This window comes from Pleurodeles waltl, chromosome 2_1 (genome assembly GCF_031143425.1).
Source record: "Pleurodeles waltl isolate 20211129_DDA chromosome 2_1, aPleWal1.hap1.20221129, whole genome shotgun sequence".
Classification (NCBI taxonomy): Eukaryota; Metazoa; Chordata; class Amphibia; order Caudata; family Salamandridae; genus Pleurodeles; species Pleurodeles waltl.
Genome location: NC_090438.1, coordinates 573,974,709 through 573,998,899, shown reverse-complemented (window position 1 = coordinate 573,998,899; position 24,191 = coordinate 573,974,709).

Here is a 24,191-nt window from a genome sequence, read left to right as displayed (position 1 = left end):
GCTTCCAGGCCTACATCATGTTGAATACACGTATATAAGGAGACCATGTCTAAGGTAACCAATAACATACCATCTTCCCATTCCACATCATTTAGTATACTTAAAATATGCATTGTGTCCTTAATGTACGATGGTAATTTTTGTACTATAGGTTTCAAAAATATATCCACATATTCAGATAGTGGACACTTCTGCACAGGTTAGATCTGACAATAGGACAGGTTTTTTACAGGAAATCCTAAGGATGAAACAGGGACAACGGGATATCAACAAGAGAAGGGTAAATTTAGGAGGATCAGAAGAGGTAGGAGAAAGGGTAGAGGCAACAGAGAAGATGGGTGTGGTTACCAGGTCCAGGGACAGGAAAATTTAAATGGCAGGAATGACAATATCAATGTAGTTAATTTATCAGACGTGTCACTTTCAGTGGACAGCACATATTTATTGGAAAAAGGATTACGTTTTTGTCCAACCAGCAGGGGGGATATTTGTAGAGCTAAAATAGATCTGTTCAAGTTCATTAGACGGTTGAAACTCAAGAAATATTTTAAATTAAATCCTACGGTAATCAAATGTAAGGATACGTTGATTTCCAATGAAGACATTATACTTTCTATACAAGAAGTTTTTGATACAGCTACTTTGCTCTCCATTACGGAACTGGAAGAAGTTCCGATTATTTTTGAGCAGGTGTTAGAGGACCTAGATATCACCTGTAATGGAGGTGGTAGAAGTGGTTTGAAATGTAAATCGAGATGGATTCCCAAAACATTGGACAATAGGAATTTAGACACCTTCTTCGATTTGGTATGTAGGGACTTGGACCTACACAAACATAAACATGGTCTACCTAAAACCCCTAGCAACTTGAATCAAGGCGAATGGAGGGCACTTAGGGAATTCAGTGAAAATGATCAGATTATGATAAGACAGGCAGACAAAGGTGGTAATGTTGTTCTAATGAACAGAATGGATTATGCTCAGGAGATAAGATCACAATTGGGGGATATATATTGTTACGAGAAGTTGAATTCCAACCCAATTTTGAAATTTTGTGGTTTTATCAATGAAAAACTGAATACTTGGTACCAATCTGATTTATTGAATAGGGATGAATATCTGTATTTGAAGGCCATGAAGTCTAGATTCCCATGTTTTTACACATTACCTAAAATACATAAAGATTTGCCCTTTCCCCCAGGGAGACCTATTATCTCAGGTATAGGTGGTCCCACTGAAAAACTGTCTGAATATGTGGATATATATTTGAAACCTATAGTACAAAAATTACCATTGTACATTAAGGACACAATGCATATTTTAAGTATACTAAATGATGTAGAATGGGAAGATGGTATGTTATTGGTTACCTTAGACGTGGTCTCCTTATATATACGTGTATCCAACGTGATGTAGGCCTGGAAGCTACAGAGTGGTTCCTGAACAAGCAACCTGTGAACAGGTGGCAGCACACGAGGATGTTATTGGAAATGATTTAAATGATTCTTGAAAACAATTTTTTCATCTTTGAGCATGATTGGTCAGACAAAAACAAGGGGTGGCCATGGGCTCCAGATTCTCCCCCTCATATGCAGGACTCTTTATGGGCCGGTACGAGGAGAGGTGGGTCTGGGGTCCAGGTGCTGCCCATTGGCAGACTTTTTACCTCTACTGGGGACGTTATATCGATGATTGTTTAATGTTATGGACAGGGGGTGTCAATCAATTATTGGATTTTGTTGAATACTTAAGTTCTAATGATATGAATGTGAAGTTTACATGCAAGTACAGCGGGACGTGTATAGAATTTTTGAATGTAGAACTGTACATAGAAAAGGGGCGTATAGAGAGTAAACTATTTAGAAAATCTACTGCCTGCAATGCAGTACTACATGCGGCAAGTGCGCATCCCAAACATCAAATTGGTTCAATTCCATATGGGGAGATGGTTAGAGCACGGAGGAATTGTAGCAATGACAAGGAGTTTGAAAAGTGTATCGAACAAATGGGTAATCGTTTTAGATGTAGAGGCTACAGTGATAACATAATCACCAAAGAGCAAAATAGAATAAAACATGTTCCGAGGCACACAACTCTGTTATCAAGAAATAAAGATGCACGGGTACACAAGGGAGAGAAAGGGAGACTAGTGACAGATTTCACTGGTAGTACAGGGATTCTGAAGAAGTATATCACCAAACATTGGCATATTTTACTTCGAGATGAGATGGTGACCGAGTTTCTGACTGATAAACCTATATTCACGTTTCGTAGGGGGAGGTCACTGAAACAAATTCTTAGCCCAAGTTTTCCAAAAACAGTTCCTAAAGCCAATTGGCTGCGAACATAGAGGATAGGATTCTATAAGTGTGGAGATTGTGGACTCTGCAAGTGGGCCTGCCACGGGCAGAAATAATTTTCTAATGTATTGGGTGAAACATTTTCCATTAGGTCCAATATGAATTGTAACACTTCCTTTGTGGTTTATGTTTTGGTCTGTAAATGCAAGAGGTATTATGTCGGCAGCACAATCCGACCCCTAAAAGTAAGAATTGGAGAACATGCCAGAGCTCTAGCCCAACAGGATATGAGATACCCTGTGGTAGCACACATGATTAACTGTGTATCTCAGGATGAAAGAGTTGGATTTACTTTCTTTGGTTGTGAACAGGTACTCAAAGACCAGAGAGGTGGGAATAGGGAATTAACATTGCGAAGAAGAGAAGCAATGTGGATAATGCAGTTAAGGGCAGTAGAAGATGGTTTGAATTCAGATAGAGAATTGGAATATTTTCTGTAATCACATTATATGAGAGTGGATGGTCATCTTAAAAGTAGTACCGTTAAGCTTGATTTAAACTGCCTTGTGATTTATAAGGTTACAGCTTAATGTGATGATGTCCACTGAGTGATTTGACATAAATGAATTATGAATCGTTAATTATCTTGACAAAAAATGTGATGGAATGCAATATAAGTATGATTCATGCATTATCTTATGTGATCTGGTGGAATATATGTGAAGGGATAGTATGGATCAGTCCCAAACACTTTTTCTTTTCTCCTTCTTTTTTTCTTTCTTATTATTATTACACTCACCTATATGTACTCTATAAGGATACTTTATTCACATCTTAGTTGTACACTAATCATTATATAATTTTTTATTTATTTATTATTTTATACTATACTCTTATTTCTAACTGTTTGTTGTCACATTTCAAGTGAATGGGCGTGGATTCACTAAAGTTTCTATTCTCTACTAAATATATATATTTAATAGGGTTGGTAATAGGTTACTGTATTTACTGAGACTTATTCATGATTTTTCAAGTTTTAATAAGAGGATGGTATTATTCTTTACAATTATAAAAAGATGGCCAAATTTTTTATATTCCCTCTTGAGTGGCGTTAAAGCGTGCAGCTTTTAAGCTGTTTAGTCCTTTTCTTATGTTTAGCAAAATAGTAGGAAATTAGTCCTTTCTTTGTTTCAGTATAGGCTAAGTCTCGTTTTAAGTGCAAGAGGGAGAACGCCGTACACGGCGGTTATCTATGCAGAGGGAAACAACCTAAGTGGAGCAGTACCGGGTTGTGACCAGGCGTTTCTGGTTTCCGAGGAACCATTTTTTACGACAAGAAAACACAAAAGCGGTTCCCTCGGTAAGACACGGTGGCTTCGTTCTACATATCAGAGGAACTCTAATGTGGGTATAAACAACCGAGAAGCTATTAGAACTTCGTTAAACAATACTAGTACGATAAAAGAGGCGCGCATAGATCGCGTTTTCCAATATAGCTTAGATATTAATTGGAGAGTGGTGAATTAAAATATTTCCTGCTGAGTTTTTACACAAAGACAAATTTGAAAGTGATGGGCAAACGGAAAGATGGTATAAGTATACTATATAAAGAAATCTCCTTCATTACAGGTTAAAAAAAAATCTTTCCGGTGCTCTATATCTGGGCCGAATGACAGGAAGGCTGTAGATCTAATATGACAACGGAAGTGTCAGTAAAGTGGAACTTTACCTTTCGTAACTTATACTTTAGAACATTTTGAGGTAACATGCGACCGGTTTCTACCTCCCGTGTTATTATTATTTTTTGGACTACCGAGGGTGCATTGGTCTGTTTATTTGTCATGTGACAACAAATGGGTTTTAACCGGATTAATTTTTCTATCTACAAGGACACATGGAGTGCTGGCACTATGCTCTTTGTTCTCTCTATACTCTTTGACAATGTGATTTTTAGTGCATGTTGAAGACAGACACATATTGGGTGCTTGTTTGGATTAATATTAGTATTCTTTCAGAGTAATTTTGGTCAGTGTTACTAACTAAATTCTGTATGCTTAAGGGTTCTACGTCGGCACCACTGCTTTACGTATCCGTTTAATGATCTTATTATCACTATACTGAATATACTTAATGTCTTTTTAATGACTCTTGGGTTCCAGAACTATTTAAATAAGAGAAGCGACTGTATTCCAGCCCTGAGGAAGTCAAGTGACGAAACACGTGTTGGCTGTAAGGTCGTTGTAAAGAACGTGGATAATTCTGTGTTATTATGGATCTTCAATTGAACTATAAGAGATAACAAGGATTATGATAACAATTGTGGTGAAACTAAATGGATTTGGGATTACGTTGGAATGACTCCAATTTATCTAATTAATCCGGAAGGAGATGGACTGACGAAATTGGACTTATGGTATCATGTTACTGTTGTACAAGGGGTGATTAGTTTGTGGTCATGAGTATTAAATTAGATCTCTGAAACATTAAGAATATAAGACCTTTCGACTTGTCCATTATCATATGTACAACAGTTTAATTATTATTTTTTCAAGAAAGTGGGTGTTGATGAATAATTAATGGTAATATATTTGGTAACCTAATAGGAGCTTTTTTCCATTAGGAAGTTCACATAATGTCAACGGGTGCCACAGTATGTTCATAAATATTCTGACTGTTCTTACAGTCAGTATTTGGGGTTAGGGTGTATTCCCCATAGTAGTGCACCGTTGTAAACAGATACGCTAGCATTGAATTTACTTTTGAACTTACTTTTGAGCTATTTCCTTGGTGCACCGTTTTTCCCTTTTAAAATACATCTCCTAGTGGTACAGCTGGTCCTGCTTGTGGTTGAGGCAGTATTGTTTTAAAGATGATTAAGAAATCATTATGTTGAAGAATAGCTTCAATGTTCCATGTAATCACTGCCCAGTTGTTGACCTCCCTGAATGTTACTATAACTTCCCCCATGTAAATCTGGTTTCGAAGCATGTGTGAAGTTTTAGGGAAATATGTGTACCCAACCGAAGTCAGACATTGTAGCATTTACCAAGGAGGAACAGCCGAAGTCGTATGTCGTGGCCATTATTTTGCTGGTTTTGTCTGAGGCAAGAACCCTTGGGGCTTTTCCCACTAGCGCACTTTACAAATTCTTTGATTGATTGATTGACTACTAGTCTGTTTCTGTATGGGATGCTCTGCTTGGGTCTGTGCCGATGCTCCTGTCTGGGGAAGTTCTCCTTTCAGCAACCATTTTAGTGTCTCTGTGCCCAAGCCTGTCACACCTTTGTATTGTGCATTGTGAAAGAAATGGTATTACAGGTGATGGAAGGTTACACATATCTGTGGTCTAGTCGGAACTGGTTACTAAAATTTTTGAATCCCACCACTGATGTTAAGGACTATAAATAGCTCCGGTGTCACTGTTACACTAACAGGAGGAGGACAGGAGGAGACATCGCCGATGAGCAGAAGAGCGCCAATGGATCTGGATTTGGAGGAAACATGAGCAGAAGAGCAGAAGAGCGCTGACTGATGGATCTGGATGGAGACATACGCAGAAGAGTGCTGAGTGTGACGGACAGCGGCTATCTGGAGGAGACAAGCGCAGTAAGTACTGAGTGACAGTGAGATACTGCAGTGATGGACAAGTTTTTGAAAAGGAAAGAACTGGACTCTGAACAAAATTTGGAGCCAGATGAGAGCCCAAGTACGAGTGGGGATCAAAAGAAAGCAAAGATGGTTAGCTCAAGCAAATTCTCTGGCACAAGGCAATATAGCGAAAGCTATATTTCATTTGGATTTACTTTCACCGGAGATGCAAACAAACCAACTCCACTGTGCGTGGTGTGTGGTGAAAAGCTAGCTAACAGTGCTATGGTCCCAAGCAAACTTAAACGAGGAGAAGTTGTCATTTTATTTCTCTTCAGTCTCCACTGAATGCCTTGACTGGGTTAGGGACCCTTATAGCTCAGTATCAGTTGGTGGAAAGGACATGACTTTACAGGAGCAGGAGGAACTAACTGAACTGAGACAAAATCGTGGTTTCAAGCTAAGATTTGCTGATCTACCTTTGGACAGTTTTTGGTTGGATACTGCCAAGGAGTTCCCCCTTCTGGCAAACAAAGCTATTTTGACATTGCTCCCATTTTCCACTACATATCTGTGTGAGATGAGCTTTTCAAGCATGATTGCTATAAAAACTAAATACAGAGAGAGACTGAGAGCCGTTGACGAAGAGCTACGTGTGTGTCTTTCTTCGATTCCAGCCAGAATATCAGCTTTGTGTTCAGCCAAACAGGCCCAGGTTGCGCACTGAATAAAGTATTTTATAATTTTTCATATTTCTGTTTACTTACTATTTCATAATAAAGTAATTATAAAATACTTTTTGTGTTTATTTGATTCCTATTCAAGAGAATTACTTTATATATAGTCAATATAGGCACAGAGTTAAATTTTTTAACATTTTCTAATAGTGGTGTGCCTCGTGATTTTTTTCATGAAACAAGTGTGCCTTTGCCCAAAAAAGGTTGAAAAACACTGTCCTAGAGTACTGAAACGGACTTTGTTCCGCTACATGGCAAATGCTCGCCTGCACCGGATTCAAATTGTAATGTGCTACCATAAAATTGTAGATCAGGTCTCTCATTGCTCTTTCATAGCACTCTACAGGGAATGTTCGGCTTGAAACTGGGTGGTAATTTACTGGAGATAAACCGTTCAGATAATGAAACACCTAGAAATGATTTCAGAAATCAGATTTTTGAACATGGCTAGGAGAACCTAATTTCTAATTCCTATTTTTTTTAATTTGTCCAGTTTTCTACTGTGCAAACTTTACCATAACAGTTGTCAGCATGCCTTACATTTTGATAACTATGGACACAGAGGTCTCATATTTGTGATGATTTAAAACAACCAGTTTCCTGGACCCACAAACGGAAAACAGAATGGCATTTCAGAACTGCAAAACCATGTCTCATGCTAGCTGAAGGGCTATATCGCAGAAAATAAGCAACAATATTAAGGAATTGGGGATAGAAAAATGAAGAGGTGGGGGGTGTTACACATAGAACATTAGAATTATAAAGGGTAAAAGATTTCTATAACAGAAGAAATATCCGAGGAGGCAAGGAGAATGAGTAAAGAAGCAAATAAAGTGGTGGAGGGTAAGGATACATCATGCTACCGGAAATTGTAAGAGGAAGTGGAACAGTTGCAAGTAATGTTTTATGAGGAAGGTTTTCAGATTACTGTAAAATGGAATAATGTCTTCATGGCATCCCACGTAGACTGGTAAACCATATTAGATACTACTTGATAAGCTATATACAAGCTGCTTATGTGATAGCATACTACAGGCATGGTCAGTCTTCTGTCCCTTCCATCGCTAAGAGCTCATTTTCCGCATGCATGACTTTTTCCTAGGGTAATTTATAAACCTTAAAGTCTGGGGATATCCGTTGAGGGAGAATATTGGATTAACCTTTGAACCCATTGCACTCTTTTCCCTTTCAGGACAAGGGCATTTCTAACTGTCCCCATTAATGACTACATAAGTTAAGACGTGTAAGCTGGGGACAAGAGAGGAAGCAGTATTTGCTCAAGAAGATTAACTATGTGCTTGCCATTTGGGATGGTTCCTACAGTAGATAACTGCAATGCTTGGGGCAGGTATTTGCCACGCTCTATACTACTGCACATGGTACACTGACACTTGCCAATCATCTGGAAGTGTTCAAACAAATTCAAGATGAATACACGGCTGCCTGGCCCTACACTTGGGGATGCAACTGATGGGCAATTTTGCCACCTTACCTTCCATTATACCAAGTAACCTTAAAGGGGAAGAAGTAGCACTAGCAGTACGTATGCAGCTCTGGGACATTCTTCCACAGGATCAAGAACATGAGCTGCCAAAAATTATTGCAGAGACCTACTCTAGTATTGGTTGAGATAGTCTGGGGGCCAGACCCACAAAACCACAGTTTCAGGGTAAATCTAATAAAGATTCTACCAAGCACTCGAGGGTTCTAAAAAATGCTGGGATAAAAAACAACAAACACCTAAAAAAAGAAAGGGGAGAATTTCCGTATTCGGAGACCCCTTAGAATAGGCATGATCTAAGAAAGAGATAATATAAAAACGCCTGACAGATATCAATACAATGATGCACGCCAATCTCATTCCTTTCAGGACTCACCAGAAAAACACAATGAGAAAGGTGGGTGGTCAGAGTGAAGAACTGAGTACGTGAAACCGAGACAGGAATCAAAACGCTCTACAGAAGTTTCTGTTAAAAAAGGAGAGAAACTTCCTCAACACAAACCCCAATTTTAAAAAGAAAAAAGTGGCAGCTGTTGTGATTCGTCATGCCATTGAAGAAGAGGGCTCTTTTGAAGAACAAGACATGGGCACTATCTCTGCGAGACAGCGCAGCAGTGGTCACAATAGTTCACCGGAATCTTCAAGAGCATCTGGAGGTGAAAGCAATTGATGACTTCTTACAAGTTGAAAATGTGGACACGCGTGTCTCCACGCTTGACAGGGTGTACAAAGTAACAATACAGTTAGAAGGAGACATTGAACGCACAATTGACACAATCTTTTTGGATCGCGTCGTTAAATGTATGATATTTTACTGGGCGAAAAGGATTGGCCACCTGAATTCATCTATACGGAGAAGAGGTTGTTAAACATTCTTTCTCGCCTCTTGTTCCCAATGAGCTAACAGAATCCTGCGCCATTGATTGGGCATTGGCACAGGTACCTGCGTTATATCGCAACAACGAAGGGTGGGATAAAGATTTCCCAGTGGTAGGAAGGGATACCTTTCATCACCATTTTAAAAGTGACATTCATCCTGCCCCGGTAGTGTCGTCACTTCCGTGACTGGGACTTCCGGTGCCCCTGAAAGCCCTCCCTGGAAGTGACATGGGTGCAGGGGGTGTCACGTGGTTTGTGACCTCATGGTGTCATGTGTTAGCCATGTGCCTGGATCTTAGCCCGTGGGTGTTGGTCTATGAGCTGTGTAAAATGTAAGCCTTAGTGTTGTGAAAGTGGTTTCAGAGCCTAAGAGGAACAGGTCTGGACATGTCAGACATTCAGGGGCAAGTGGCTGTTAGGGGGCCTCTGCACAGGGCGGCGAAGTGGGCGGTCTGGCCAAACCTCCACACTGCTGGCTAATCCAAAAAGAGGGGTTGGCCAAACCTCCACACTGTTGGCTAATCCAAAAAGGAGGAGCAGGTCAAATTATACTTTTGTAAGAGCCAGCCAATTAATTTAGAAATGCAAGCCTAAAACAGATGTATCCTCAAGTGTTCCTAGGCCATGGACCACAGGTGTTCAACATATGGCAAAGTCTAAAGTGACCATACAGTTAAAATAGTTTTGAGATAAACCGAAGACAGACATTGTAAACCTAAAACAGATATTTATTTCTAAGCCCAGCCTCCGCGCAAAAAAAACCTATGCACAATCAACAGGGTGAGTCATAAAAACAGCCCCCACATTCACAGGGCTCTTTTTCTCAACTACACACTGGAAGTTTACAGAGAGCTTAGGCTTCCAGAAACCCTCCAGGAGAAAAATATGAAGGGCACAGCACAGCCTGTTGATGCTAAACCTCTTCTACTTAAGGTCTGTAACTATGTTGTGTGTGCATATGTTCTATTCTAAAGGAAGGCTCGGCCACTCATGTAGCTGGCCACACCCTCAATGGTATTTTTACCCGCCCTTAGGTGGATATACAACTTACTACGACCCCGGTTGCGTGGACGGATCACTCTCTTTTGGACTTTTCACTTCGCACATACACGTTTTTTTCTGACACGTACACCCTCGAATAAACTTATTAGACAATGGAAAAGTATTAAGGCAAAACCCCTGGAAACAGCACTAAACAACAGCTGGAACGATCCTAAGCTGTCCGTATTACCGCCATTGGCCCATTTTAATCAGGGAATCTCGGCAGCGATTAACTCTTTAGCCCCTCAGAAGGTACATGCACCACGACTGGGGAAAAAACCTAGTCAACCTTGGTTTTCCCAGGATCTTAAAACACTTCAGAGGAAATACAGGCAACAGGAGTGGCGCTGGAGGCTTAAGCCAGACCCCAGCGAGAAATCTGATTTAAAAATGGCCTTAAATTGTTATAAGGAGGCTTGTCTTAAAGCTAAATCAGAATATTTTATGAGTAAAATTAGGAACGCAGCTAATTCCTTTAGAGAGTTGTTTAGAGTTATCAATGTCCTGACCACCCCACCTTGTGCGCCTAAGCTGGACAACTCACAAGAACTCTGCAACAAAGCTGCAGATTTTTTTGAAAGTAAAATTCTAAACATCCCCTCTAGCTTTACCTTAGCTAAGACTCCGGGGTCCTCCTCTCCGCCCAATACTGCGGTTGGGGTCTCTCCTGGTCTATGCTCAGCCGCACTTAACAACCGGAGGCTACTGTCCAAGTTCAACATGCCATCTCAAGATATGCTCGGTAAGCTGCTCCGCAAATGCAAATCGGGGTCGCCACTGGACCCATGCCCGCCGGCCATTTTGCATCTGGTCCAAGAACTGACAGTATCTGCGCTAATCCCCTTTTGCCAAGAAGTTCTTACTTCCTGCATTTATCCATCTGCATGGAAGGAAACTACTATTATTCCTTTAAAAAAGAAGGAAACGGGGAAACATGATGATGTTGCCAATCTTCGTCCTATAGCTTTGCTTCCCTTGCTGGCTAAAATATTTGAGAAATTTATCAACAAAGAACTGGTCAATTTTCTGTCAGTTTCAGAGGGTTTTTATACGTCTCAACATGGATTTCGGAAATTCCATAGCACGAAATCGGCCCTCATCTGATAATATTTGGCGGTTGGTTGATGAGGGACAGGGTGTTGTGCTGGTTCTACTAGACCTTTCTGCAGCGTTTGACACCATTGCCCCCCACATCCTGTTAGAACGCCTATATTATAAGGGGATCAGGGACCAGGCTCTGAAGCTGCTTGAGTCCTTCCGCACAGACAGGTGGTCTACCGTAAGTTGCGGAGACTTTAGGTCCCCGGCCTACCTTCTGCCCTGTGGGGTCCCTCAGGGATCCTCACTTAGCCCCACTTTGTTTAATGTTTATGTGGCCCTTCTGGCAGAACTTATACGTTCTTTTGGTTTCACCCCCACCTTATATGCAGACGACACGCAGATTATTATTCCTATCAACAATGATGGGGAGATAGTCGCGGCTCGGTTTAACACCTGTATGTCAGCGGTAAGCAGTTGGATGAAGGCCAACTGGCTGAAATTGAACTGTGAGAAGACAGAAGTTCTCTGTTTTGGGACAAGTAAGGCACTATGGTCCCCTAGTTGGTGGCCTAAAGAGTGCGGCACTCTGCCCCTACCGGGTTCCACATCCAGAAACGTAGGATTTCTTTTCGACGATCATTTGTCTTTCCAACCGCAAGTTAATCTGACTATAAAAACCTGCTTGTGTACATTGAGGAAGCTGAAGAACATTTTCCCTTTTCTAACTAAAGAATGGAGAGTGACGGCTACTTTGGCGTTGGTCGGATCCAGATTGGACTATGGTAATACCCTTCTGCTTAACTTGGATAAAAAATCTCTTAAAAGACTGCAGCTGATACAGAACACAGCTGCTAGACTAATTCTGAATCTGCCACGATCTGCCTCTTCTGAGGAAAGCCTTAAAAATCTTAATTGGCTTCCAATAGCCCAACGGATATCCTTTAAGGCGCTCTGTATTTCCCATAAAGCCGTGCACGGGATTGGGCCCAAGTATCTTACTACTAAACTTCATTGGCACCGACGTACACGGTTGCTGCGGTCGGCCAATACCTTTCTCATCCAGGTGCCCCGCACTAAGAAGGTGAAGCGGGGGGATAAAGCCTTCACTATGGCGGCTGCGAGGACTTGGAATTCTCTTCCGCTGGAGCTGAGGAAAGAGCATAACTATCTGATCTTTAGGAAACGGGTCAAGACTTGGCTGTTTCCTCGATAATTGTCTGATTTCTTTCTCTGACATTGCCGCTCTCCCTTAGTCAGCCCTTCGATGCCCCCAGGCCGGAATGCGCTCTACAAATACCTCCATACATACATTATTATAGTTTAACATAGACTTAAGCCCCAACCTTTTTTTATTTATTTTTTAACTATACCCAACAGAGTAAAAAGCACATGTTTTTAAAATGCTATTGATGCAGGCTGGGAGCTGGTCAGCAGTAAGCTGATGGCTACAATGTTTAATTTGTACATATAGGTCATGTGGTTATGTATGGGCATGTATTTTTGAGGGTCTGCACTTAATTTGTGGGGTGCTGCCATGCTTAATTTGTACTTGTGGGTTCTGGTGTTATGCATTTGTTTGTATTTTTGATGGTCTGCATTTATTTTGTGGGGTGGGGTAGTATTGCTAAATTTGTACTCACTAGTTCTGGGGCTCTGTATGTCCACGCATTTTGAGGGTCTGCATTTATTTTGTGGGGCGGATTGGCATTGCTTAGTTAGTACCTGCTGGTTCTGGGGCTATGTATGTGAATGTATTTTTAGGATCTGCACTTATTTGTGGGGTGGGCTGATATTGTTTAATTTGTATTTGCTGGTTCTCAGGCTATGTATGCAGGTTTATTTTTAGAATCTGCACTTATTGTTGGGGTGGGATGGTATTGCTTAATTTCTACTTGCTGGTTCTGGGGCTATGTATGTGAATGTATTTTTCGGATCTGCACTTATTGTGGGATGGTGCAGTACTGCTTAATTTGTACTGGCTGGTTCTGGGGTTCTGTATGTACCTGTATTTCTGAGGGTCTGCACTTAATTTTGTGGGGTGGTGTGGTACTGCTTAATTTGTACTGACTGGCTCAGGGGTTATGTATGTCTCTGTATTTAGAGGGTCTGTATTTATTTTGCTGGTGTAGCCCATGATTAATTTGTACATGGTGCTTCGGGTGCTATGTATGGGTATGTATTTTTGAGGGTCTGCACTCATTTTGTGGGGTGATGGCCCTGCTTAATTTGAACATGTGGGTTCTGGTGTTATGCATCTGTATGTATTTTTGATGGTCTGCACTCATTTTGTGGGATGGCAGTCACGCTTAACTTGTACGTGTAGGTTTAGGGGCTGTGCAGCTGTTTGTATTTTTGTGGGGCTGTATTTATTATGAAGGTGTAGCCCAGTCTTAATTTGTATATGGTGCTTCTGGTGCTCTGTAGGTATTTGTTTCTGGGTATGCATTTATTGTCCGGCCTCAAACATTTTACTGGGGCTAAAAGTTATGGCACTTACCCTCAGTATTATGTGTTCACACATTTAATGGTTGAATTCATGTGTTTAAGAGGTGTGCTTTTGGGGTTGCATGGTTATTAACTTTAGAGCTCCGCTCTCTGAGTTTCGGTGCGCAGAGCCCTAAAGTTAATAACAGTGCTCCTCAGAGCGGCCCGAAGCTCTGGGGGTACACAGGTATTAATAATTCAGCGCTGGCCTGGCCTCGTGCGCTTGGACCCTTACAGTTGTAAATAAATAAAAAAATAAAATGGAAACAAAAAAAAAAGAAGGATTATTAAGTTAGGGTTTTGGGTGCCTTGGGATTGGGATCCCCCCTAGGGCCGTTTTTTTGTTTGTTTTTTTTTTAAATAAAAAAATAAGCCCTGTGTGGACATGAGGGCCTTGAGCACGAGGCTTAGAGGTCAACAGGGCTCCAGAGGCAGGATTTAAAAAATAAAAAAATAAAAATAAGCCATGTGTAATCCTAGGGGCTCAGGGGCCCCCAGGGGGTCCACAAGATCGTTTTTTTAAAATCAAATAAATAAAAAAAATAACGATATTGAAACAAATAAAAATAATAATAATTAAAAATGAGCCCCTTCCAGTAAGGCTCAGACCCCCATGCCCCCAGCCACTCACCTTAGTTCAATAGAGTCTGATGTCCATGGTTGATGCCATGAAAAACACTCGGCCCCACACATGCTGCATCCACAGACGGTCATTTTTTTTTTTTAGAAAAGACTGTATGGGTTGTTGGAGCTGGCTCAGCCTGGGTGCTCCACCCTGGAGGTTGGAGTTTTTAAAGAGAGCTCCGCCCCTACACTTGGTTCAGAGCCTTGTTGAGCTAAGGTGAAAACCCGGCAGGGATCCTAGGATCCGGTTTCCAGTCTGTTGTACATGTATAAATTCTAGGAACTGTAATGTTTTTTAAATAGGGCTGTGTTATAATTACACCATTCGTAAAAATATATAAGGCATTATAAAGACCTTAGGGGGCATTGTAATATGAGTAAAATAAGATTGTGGAGCCCTTAGAATTATATAAATAATGTCTTATAGAGACAATCCTAGGGGTTATATTGTGCAAGAGCGCCACCATGTGGACTTTGTTTATTAAACAGTGTTTAGTTTCTGAGAAAAGCTTTACAAATGGCTCAGTGTATTATACTTCCAGAACATAGAGGTTCAACACCTGGCACCTTGAGAGATTTTTTTTTATATATCCTTATTATATATATATATATATATATATATATATATATATATATATATATAGAGAGAGAGAGAGAGAGAGAGAGAGAGATATAGAGAGATATATAGATATATATTTTATTTTTTTCCAACACTTGGCATGCTTTTATGAAGGGCTCGTGCATATAACATTAAATGAGTTGTGTTTAAAGGCAATTTTGTCTCTCTTGTACGCAGGACCTCCAAGAGTCTGGGGCGTCCCCGTGGAAGTGGAGACATTACGACAGGATGAGTTACAGGTCATAGGGCGTTCTAAACAGAGTTGTCATGACTGTTATGGGAACTCATTAACGGTAAAATAAAATGTGTTTGTGTGCTTGTACAGGTTATGATGCAGAACTACAGCTTGCGGTAGCCGCTCTGCAACAAATCCTCCATGTTCAAGACGGGCCATGCACAATGTCTCAGGATATCGCTTTTGCAGGTAAATAATTGATTCCTTGTGTAAACACCTTGAAAACCTAAAAACCCAACAACCATCGCATAATGGGAACCCTCAGGGAATTCGTGTAGTCTATGTAATATATTGTAAATGTAAACAATTTTTCTTTTTATCCTGAGGGCCCCACCCTGTGGGAGACGCGACTCCAGGGGTAGCGACCCAGAATCTGGATGGGAGCTTTAAAAACACTGTCCGCAAAAGGAAGTCCTCAGCATCTAAGGACGGCCGCCTATTAAAAAGGGACCATCACACCGGAAAACCCCAGGTGAGTTTTAGAAACTGTAGAACCAGATGTATACAATCCTTAGTGTGTCTCAAACCTCCCCTCCCCAAGTATTGCAGCTATAACAAGCCCTAATATGTATTTTGCTATCTTTACATCCTAGAGTCATCACACAATGTCCCCGGAGCCATCGGGCACCAGACTAAACGGACCATGTCGTCTTTAAAGGACAACACCGTGACAGTTCAAAACCCCATAGCGTCAACCGTATTTGTGAACAGCGCAGGCCCCCCAGGACCTACCCTACAGCAGCTCTACAGACACCCGTCATGGTCCTGTTACAGCTCTTAACTAAACCACACCATCAGTCAGAAAGGGTATGACCAGTACCACGAACACTTCTGCAACAACTACCTCAGGGTGATGGCTCGGACACTCAGACATTGTCATGCTTACAACACCAAACACACAGCAGTTTGTACTGTGTGAAGCCTCTGGAGGGGCCCCAAAGCAGTGCAGCAATCCTAAAATAAATCGGCTGTCATTAAAGAATCATAAGAAGAAGTTGCAGACCCCTGAGGTACAAGCTGTGCCTTTAGTCCTATCTTTTAAAAATGTTGTTAAGGTTCAGCCTGTTCCACCTACGTCCAACGCTCTAATACAGATAGGTCTGTCAACGCCCTAATCCCTCCAGTCTGTATAACTAGCCCACCACGGTTACATGACTCACAATGGGAAAATGATCACCCCGTAGAGGATCCTTATTCCCATTGTATAGGACTTCTTAAGGCGCTAGCTGGTACTGCAGAGAGTTCTGAAGCCCCCGCAACACCCTGTGACACTTGTAAGACGGCACCCTCAAAGGTTGCATTCAGCAGGGTCTCAATCAGCATCACCCATCCACAGCCCTGCCTCTACATCTGAGGCCATGAGTTATTACGATAAACATTTAACCGTCCCATGTCTGATGTCCCCCGTTACACCCCCATGGGCATACGACCCCCACCAGCCCCGTACAAAGCACCTGCGCGCAGTGGTCTTCACCATCCTCATCAATATACCCTGCCAGCAGTATAGGATATAGCGGTTTGCAAAATCAGCGTTTTGGAACACCCTCTAGCGACGATCAGGCCTATCAAACCCTGGGGTGTTCACATTGGAACCCTGTTTACACACCCCTCGCCAGTCCAACCGCACACAATCGGGGTCATATTGTTAACCAAGGTCCTATAACAGCGGTTGCTCAGGGAGTTGGCAATCATACCTCTAATGCCTCAAATAATGACCCAGAAACCAACCCTTCAAACCCTAATAGAGTGCTAGACACCTATCTTAAAGAAATACATCAGTCTGTTAGACAGTTAAAATGCAGACTTGGTCTAAAAACTTTAAAACTGGGTAAGAACGGCTGTAATACAGGGGCATCCAGAGCAACCGTGAAGGCTTTAATACAGCGGCTGCCCCAGTGTAGAAGCGAGGTGGTCCGAGCATGCGATTCAGCAGTTGCAGACATGAGTAACATACCTGTGTGACTAGGCATGCATGCAGACCTAGGGACTGTAAGACCCGCATTTACTAATACAGTAATTAGTCCTTGGGTCTAAATATAAAAAGAAGACCCAGTATTTGCTCAGTAAAGCCCTAAGGGTTTTACAAGCGCTCCAAACTCCAAAGCAGTGTGAGTCACCACCTAGCGGTTTAAAACACATAAAAATAGAACCTTTGACACCTAAACCACATCCCATAAGGCCTCAAAACAGAGTTAGGAGTTGCAACGGGCATTTACAGGTCCTCAGAGGGTGATGGTCAGAGCAGGCTCAACCCAGAACATTCTGAAGGACCCCCCCTCCCGCAGTAGGTGAAGTGTCAGGGTTACCACTTGTAAACACCCTAAATGTTGTTCAGATAGGCGGTGGCAGGTTACCAAAAACCAATTGGACCTGTCAGATACAGAAATGGGCTGGTAGCGCTAGAAACCACAAGCTTTTAATAAGGAAGTTAAAGAAAGCCAGACTCTGCGTTACCTGAAGGTATAAAAACACACCTACAGCTAACCATGGCCAACTACCTGTGGTTGATACCCCGGGGAGCCCTCCAACCACCGACAATTCTCATACTGAGGCTTCAGAACCGGTGTTTATGGAAAGTGTGAGACAGTATAGTCGCAATGTAGAGCGGTTTAACGCTGCAGAGCACTATGAGGAGTTTAGGTTAGTTAACCTTGATCGCCTAAACTCCTCAGATCATGGCGTTATAGCTATACACCATGCCGTGCAAACGCTAATAGAACGATTGTTACATGATGTGGGGCCTAACTATCTCTTTCACATGCGTTTTCAGGAACAGGGTCTCAATAGTCCCCTGTTCACCAGACGGTCGTCTTGCGATGTGTTTGACGCTGTGACATTTTTAGAAAACCGATTTAAAAACTTTTACAGAGCAAGGCCGAATTACTGGCGTACGGGTCCTTTAAAATCATCGCCCTTGTTGTTAGGGGTCGTGAGGGTGGTGCTTTCAGAACCTTAAAGAGCATCCTGTACAGTAAAATCCTTGGCAAGAAATCTTGCTAGCTGCCCAACTTTAATACCGTAGCTGACAATGTGTGTCTGGCAGCGAACATTGCGGGGTTGTTGGTGGAACGCCCTACCCCCAACACCGTTATTACGTCGATGGTGGCAGCAGCCCATGGGGCGCGTCAACTACCGCCAGACAGACTGGTTGGTTTTGGGGACCTGGGACCTTTTGAGAACCATTTTGCCGTGTTGGTAAAAGTTCTGTACCACGACGGTTCTTGGAAGTACTTCACTACCAATGAAGGTGTGAAAAACAAGACCGTTTATGCGCTACATCATGAAAAACACTTTTTCCTTGTCTTGAACCTGAAGGGGCTAAGTATGTGTGTGAGCATTGCGATCACACATACAATAACCGGACCAAACATCAGTGTGAATTACACTGTAAAATGTGTCGAAGGGATGGGTGCGTCAACAATGCCGCTCAGAAAGTGAACTGCGCCACGTGTAAGATGTTTTGTCGTTCGCAAGACTGCTTAAATGTGCACATCAGCCTAGCACAGTGCGTCCGTAAAGCGGACTGTGGGGTTTGCTGCTGTTACACTGTGGCCAAACACAATTGTAAAGTTATGCAATGTCCCAGGTGTACAGCTGTTTTTATAGCCGGAACACCACACGAGTGTTACATGCTCGGAGTCAACCCCCAGAAAAAAAACAGAAGACTATATTGTATTTGATATAGAGTGTATGCAAGAGATGGGTGTGCACCAGTCAAACTACATTTACGCCCACCATCTAACAGGCGATGAAAGCTGGGAGTTTGAAGGGCGGTCATGCGTGAATGATTTCCTCAACACGTTCATGCAGCCGAATTACCAGGAGTATACATTTCTGGCTCACAACTCAAAAGCATACGACTCGTTCTTCATTCTCCGCGACCTGATTTGTGAAAAGCTGGCCGTGGACCTCATCACCAAAGGTTACAAACTGATGCTGAAAAGGTTGTGCCTTTTGACATTAGGTTCATAGACACCTTGAATTTTCTGCCCATGAAGTTGAGCAAGCTGCCAAAAGTCTTTGGTTTTGAAGGCTGTAAAGGTTATTTCCCTCACTTTAACACATGGGCTAATCAGAATTACAGCAGGCCTATGCCTCCGCCCGAAAGTTATGGTTTCGAGTACATGATGCCCTCTGAAAAAGAGAGTTTTCTACAGTGGTACAATGAAAAACGTGAAAACTGGTTTCATTTTCAAACCGAGTTGAAAGCTTACTGTCAGGCGGATGTCATGATATTGCAAAAAACGTGCAACCTTTTCAGAGACGTTGTGTTGGAGATGACGAAATGGGTCAGGTTTAATAAAACCAAATCCCGCAAGAGAAAAAAAAAAAAAAAACGAATACCTGGACCCTTTTAAAAACATTACTCTGGCTTCAATGTGTATGTCTATTTATAAACACATGTTTTTAATACCTGAAACTATCGCTTTAGTAATGCCTGACCTCTATAATGGTAAACAGAAACATTACTCCACCCCGTCTATTCAATGGCTCATGTACGTGTCGGGAATGAGAACCTCTTCATTCAGCACGCGTTGCAGGGCGGCGAATACCGTCTGGGCCGCTACTAGCTAGACGGGTATGCATTAATTAACAGGGTACCAACCGCCTTTGAGTTCAACGGGTACTTTTACCATGGATGTCCTCGGTGTTACAAACCCCACGAGTTTAATAGACTGCAGGGCACCACGTTTGAACATCTGCACCGTCGCACTCTGGCGAAGGCGCAATATATTGAAAGCTGTGGCTTTGTTCTGAGAACCCTCTGGGAACACAAGTGGTTAGAGGAGCTAGCAAGAGATGCCGAACTGGGCACTTTTATTAAGAGCCAGCAGCTGCCTGCACCGTTGGAACCCCGCAGCGCCTTATTCGGTGGTCGTACAAACGCCATACAATTGGACCACGTCGCTGGGGAGGGTGAGAAAATACACTACTACGACTTCACTAGTCTGTATCCGTTTGTGAGCAAGGTGAAGTTGTACCCTGTGGGGCATCCTATGATCATATACAGGAACTTTAAGCCCCTCAAAGAGTACTTTGGACTCGTCAAGTGTCAGATTCACCCTCCGCAGAAGCTTTACTTTCCAGTGCTCCTGTACAGAGTCGATGGTAAGCTAATGTTCCCACTATGTCAAACATGCGCTGAAAGTAAACAGACTAGTGAGTGCCGGCATATTGATGAGCAGAGGCTGCTGGAGGGGACATGGTGTACCACTGAGGTGCAGACGGCCCTCGAGAAGGGGTACCGTCTCAGCAAAATCCTGGAAATTTGGCACTTTCCAAACACCAAAACCCGACTCTTTTCTGAGTACATCAACTTGTCTCTCAGAGACTAACAGGAGGCCTCGGGGTATCCCGACTTGTGCGTCGATGAGCCATCAAAGAAAAAAGTACATCGCTGATTACAAAGCTCGCAAGAGTATTACGCTGAGACTTGCGTTCATTAAGGTTAACCCCGCCTGACCCCAGTTAGCTAAGCTCTGTCTCAATTCCTTGTGGGGAAAATTCACACAGCGTGCCTATTTGTCAAACACATCCATCGTCCGAGATCCAGACGAGCTTTTTAAGTGTATATTCACACCGTCTTATGACATTTCCAGTTGTGAATTTATCGACGACGAGACGGCCGTTCTATGCTGGAAATACGCCAAAGAGTACCCCACAATGTGTAACAATATAAAACATCTTTATAGCATGCTTCACAACCGCTCACACACGACTAGAGCTTTACAGTTTGTTGGATAAGCTTCAGGATCGTTGTTTGTACCATGACACCGACTCTGTTATTTTTGTGAGTAAAGAGGGTGATGAAGATCCTCCGCTGGGTGACTAATTAGGGGGATTTGACCAGCGAGCTCGAAAAGGGCGAGTACATACTCAAATACACCTCCTTAGGACCCAAGACCTATACTTACAAGACCTCTAACAACAGGGTTTGCATGAAAGTCAAAGGTATCACTTTAAACGTCAGCAATACAGTTAAAATAAACTTTGACAGTCTGAAGGGTCTGGTGCACGAGTACTACACATCAAGCGATCACAAAAACAGCAAATCAATAGTCGTAAACCACCCAAGCATAGTCAGGTCCCCAAATAAGTGGGAAATTACAACACAGCCGCTGTATAAAAACTTAAGAGTGGTGTTTGATAAACGGGTCCTCCCCGAGGACTATAAAACACTACCGTACAGTTATTAAAAGACATGAGAGGGTCAAACCCCCAACCGATATGGACACCAGGTTGCAACACCCCTTCTCCTGCGTTTTAGCAGATCCCTGAAATAGCGGTAAAAGTTTTTTTATAAATAAACTGCTAGAAAAACGCTCCCAGTGTTTTATCTCAGACCCCTAACAACATCGTATGGCTTTATTCCTGCTGGCAGCATCTTTCCACGGAGCTCTCCCTAAAGTTCCCACACATCCGATTTATAGTGGGCATCCCCGGTAATCACAACGACGACTTGTTACCTAAACACCTTGTAAACATGATCGTTGTGGACGACCTCATGCGTGAAGGCGGGGACCACCCCGAGATCGAGCAGGCTTTTACTCAATATTCACATCATCGTAATCTGAGCATATGCTATACAGTGCAGAACCTGTTTTACAAGGGTAAGAGCAGCCGTTCCATAACTCTCAATGCCTCATACCTTGTCTTATTTGAAAACCCTCGAGACAAGTTTCAGATATCAATTATAGCTAAACAAATGTACCCCGGAAACACATTGTTTTTTATGGAGGCGTTTAACGATGCTACCGCAAAACCCCACGGCTACTTACTGGTAGATTTAAAACCGAATACTCTAGAAGACTACAGACTGCGCTCCGGTATGTTGCTGCCTGACTTCCCGGTCGCTTACACACCTAAAACAGGTCCCAAAGCCTATAAAAAGACCCGGTAAAAAAGACTTTTATAACATTTACATTCTAAACCTTGTAATATAAGCTCCCTACCATGTCTGCGCGGCTACGGTGTAATTTAGGCCTCCTAAAAATGCTGATCGCAGCCAGCCCCTCAAAAACAAAGGCTATCCTTTGCGCTGCCTCAGAAGATTTAGTGGCGGCCATTTCAGAAATAGCCCTAAACACCCTAAAAGGTAACGTCCCGATATCAACGAGCCAGTTCCGGGTTCTGAAGAAGCACGTCATTATTAAGAAGCTCAGCATTGAGAGGGCATCGCTCCTTTCTTAAAGGAAACTGGTCAAACAGTCTGGTGGTTTTATAGGGTCGCTGCTAGGTATAGCTATACCCCTAATCACCGGTCTGTCGAGGACCTGATGGAGTACGCCCACAACATGTACCTTGTACCCTGTCAACAGCTGGGACAGCTGGGCCCTTCTACCACCGACGTCTGGGACATACGCAAAAACGAGACGCAACGTCTCAATGCTGAAATCAAAGCCATTCTGAACCGGACCGGTTTAAAACCTCATAAAGCGGGGATTTACTCAGGAGCCCTTCAAAACTTTCTACAGTATTACAAGCAACTAGCCTCTGAAAAAAACAAACATACTCTGTATATCCCCGATTCCGAACAGTTGCCAGCACCCCCAGTGGCGCCTCAAAACCATGGACCCTCACCCACCACGGACGCCTTTGTCGTAGACCTTTTAAAAAATATAAGTCAGAAGTATAGAGGGGCTGCTCAAATGTTGCTCAGTAAAATGGCTGCTACTAAAGGTTTGACCTCATGGAACGACCGGGGTGAATTCGTTTACAAGGGTCAGCCGGTTGCTTGATCCCACATGTATGATCTGGTCAGATGTCTCTCGCACGGTAAAACTCTATCGACACAAGACACTCCTAGAGGTTGGGAGCAGTTCCTAAGTGCCACGGCAGAACTCAACATTCCCTCACCAATTATCGGTAACGCTGACAACCGTTGTAAGCTTGAAAAGCTTAAAAGATCCGACCCCTGGTGTTTTTACACGGAGCCCCGCCATATCGACGTCGCCATTCTTTCCACAACTAACACCATCTAGGAGCAGCGATTCTCTACCTCTGGGTCCTAAAAAGAGACTGTTCAAAATGAGCACCTGGCTACCGCTCTAAGGTTGTCATAATATGTGATCAGCTGTACAGTTTTGTTAAAAGTTTCGCTTGTCGAAAGATTTTGCTTCATTTATTTGTTTACACTTGTAAATGTTTGTATTGAAACCGGATTGTAATAAACACTTTTTAAATTTTCAACAGTAGTCCAACATTTTTTTTTAAAAAGGGGTTTGAAAATGTGCGCCGTGTGAACAAAAATGCATAGTCTGAATTCATGTTTAAGATGTTTTTATTTTAGACATTCATCCGTACAAATAGAGGCGTTACAATGCCTTACACTTTTGACAAACACCTTATTCTGTTTTAACAACATTCAACATAGTCCTGGAGTTTTCATTCACATATTCCGTAGAACCACCATTGTTGTTTACTAGATCGGCTGAATACAGATTTAAAAAATTTCTAAACATCATACCTTCAGAAATTTTACTAACGAAATATATACAATGCTCCCCACATGTGATGGCTAGAGAATCCTGTACTCACAGTTAGTTATACACAACCGTGGGTGATGCTTTTTTTACATACTTGAATATCGGTTTTGTATAAATGTCATGCTCTGGGAACTCCGCTAAACTGTCAAACACTATAACCTTGTCTACATCAAGAAACATTGCAGCCCAGTGTGTACCACCCTTGTAATGAGGGTCAGTGTTAAAGACGAGGATGCAGGGTCTTTCTGGGCCCATCTTTTCAGGTAGCCCATTGCTAGGAAATACACCTAAAAAGTATTTCTTAGTGTTGAGAGAGCATAGTTTATATAATCTGTATTAACATGAAATGTTTATGAACTAATGTGTGATAATGCCGCATAGAAACTGTACTAGTATATTTTGCTAAAACGTGCACTTAAAATGTGACCAAGGGGAGTGGCCGCCAATGTATAGGGGGACTAAAAAAAAATGACTAATGATATGTTAAAGAATAGTTTTCTACTAATTATTAATTATTATGTTATTAAAGTATGCTAAATAAATCTTGTAGGCCTTAAGTTAGCATGAGCCGAAGCCCAGCTGCCTGGCTCTCATATTAAATGTGTTTTTCTAAACGTACAGTGTGCTGACTCGCAAAAGGACATGAACTCTTGTTT